At 47.2% G+C, this 1,958-nt stretch overlaps 1 pseudogene; it reads left to right on the top strand.

Annotated features, from left to right (window-relative positions):
* The first annotated feature begins 322 nt into the window (after nt 1–322).
* LOC149467333 (U2 spliceosomal RNA) lies at nt 323–438 on the top strand (annotated as a pseudogene).
* The last annotated feature ends 1,520 nt before the right edge of the window (nt 439–1,958 follow it).

Here is a 1,958-nt window from a genome sequence, read left to right as displayed (position 1 = left end):
TAACTGACAACATATGCAGATCGAAGCTCATCCCTGTGATCTGCAGATAAGTGAAACAGTAGAAATGTTAATTTTTAGTTCTGAATCCAGTTACTGAACTGTATATAGCGTCCAGTAGCTTCTGGAATAGCTTCTGTATTTACACACAACTCAAATTGCATGCAGATGTAGGGGGAAAGGGGGATGGAGGCGACAAAAGAACAGGGTGTATTACACACCCCCATGTACTCTGATTACATTTTTGTGCATGTGTAATACACCTATGGGGAGCACCTGGTTATAATACAAGTAAAGTCACTTTTTTTTATACAAAGCTGACATTTAGGCTTCTCGGCCTTTTGGCTAAGATCAAGTGTAGTATCTGTTCTTATCAGTGTCCAGTGGGGGTGCTCCCGACCATTCTAGCTTTGCGGGGATGGTTGTTGTATAGTACCCTCACTGGTATGATGGGGGTCCGGAAGGCTAGTACCGGAGGGACAGAAACCGGGGAGCGCCACGAGTATAAGCTGGGGCCCCGGGAGTAATTCCTCTGAGAAGACTGGAAAGACCCAGTACCTCCTGATTTGGATGGATCTACCTTGGTCTGGCCTGGGGCTGGGGACGCAAAAAGTCCGCAAACTCAGTGCCCCCTGAGTAGTCGCCTCAGGGGTGTCACTAGTAACACTTGGGTGTGGGACCCCACGGTGTGAAGATGACACATGGTCACTGTTTTTCACTTCTTTTTGCACAGCGCCTTAAGGACCAGGTCTTTTGGCTAAGTCCGGGGCAATTTTTGCTACAGGCCTCAGGGCCTGGTCTGTGCACTATTAGGCACGGTACCACTTTTTTATTTTCTATTTATTTACCACTCCCACGTTTTGTCACTTTTTCTGTTCTTATGTGTGTGTTTTTCACGGATGGAGGGTGTGGGTCCTCGGGCCTCACCTGAAGTCTAGGGGGAGGATGTGTGGCCATACGGTTCCTTCCTCCCCTGATCCCTAGGGGGTTTTCTCTTCGGGAGAACCCCCTTGCCTAGTACTGGATGTCCGGCTTCGGCTGGGCATAAGGAACGGTGGTCCACCAGGCCTTTTGGCCAGGAGGACCAAATGGGAACCTTGTCCCTGTCAGGAGCTTCGTGCCCCGGGGGATCGGGTGAACGGTCCAACCCTTTCGGGGGTAGGACAAACACACCCCTAAGTGCACTTTTTCGTGTGGTGTTTTGCACTTGCACATTTTTTGTGAACACTTACGGGTTTTTCGTTATAGTTGCACGTTTGCGGACTTAAAAAAAAAAAAAAAAAAAAAAGCTGACATTTAGACTTTTTATGACAGAGAAGAGTCTTCATATACACTATATTGTCAAAAGTATTGGGACACCCCTCCAAATCATTGGATTCAGGTGTTCCAATCACCTCCATGACCACAGGTGTATAAAATCAATCACCTAGGCATGCAGCCTGCTTCTACAAACATGTGTGAAAGAATGGGTCGCTCTCAGGAGCTCAGTGAATTCAAGCGTGGTACTGTGATAGGTTGCCACCCGTACAATAGGTCCATCTGTGAAATTTCCTTTCTACTAAATATTCCACAGTCAACTGTCAGTGGTATTATAACAAAGTGGATGCATCTAGAAACAACAGCAACTCAGCCACCAAGTGATAGGTCACGTAACATGACAAAGCGGGGTCAACACATGCTGAAACGAACAGTGCACAGAAGTCGCCAACTGTCTGCAGAGTCAATAGTGAAAGACCTCCAAACTTCATGTAACCTTCAGATTTGCACAACAACAGTGCATAGAGATCTTCATGGAATGGATTTCCATGGCCGAGCAGCTGCATTCAAGCCTTACATCACCAAGTACAATGCAAAGCGTCAGATGCAGTGGTGTAAAGCATGCCGCCACTGGACTCTAGAGCAGTGGAGATGTGTTCTCTGGAGTGACAAATCTCGCTTCTCTGGCAATCCAATGGACGTGT

The sequence above is a fragment of the Staurois parvus genome, unplaced genomic scaffold (assembly GCF_062004578.1).
Source record: "Staurois parvus isolate SC_StPar_1 unplaced genomic scaffold, SC_StPar_1.0 ptg000115l, whole genome shotgun sequence".
NCBI classification, from domain to species: domain Eukaryota; kingdom Metazoa; phylum Chordata; class Amphibia; order Anura; family Ranidae; genus Staurois; species Staurois parvus.
The sequence above is the reverse complement of the archived record's forward strand: the minus strand, read 5'-3'. Positions and strand labels throughout refer to the sequence as shown.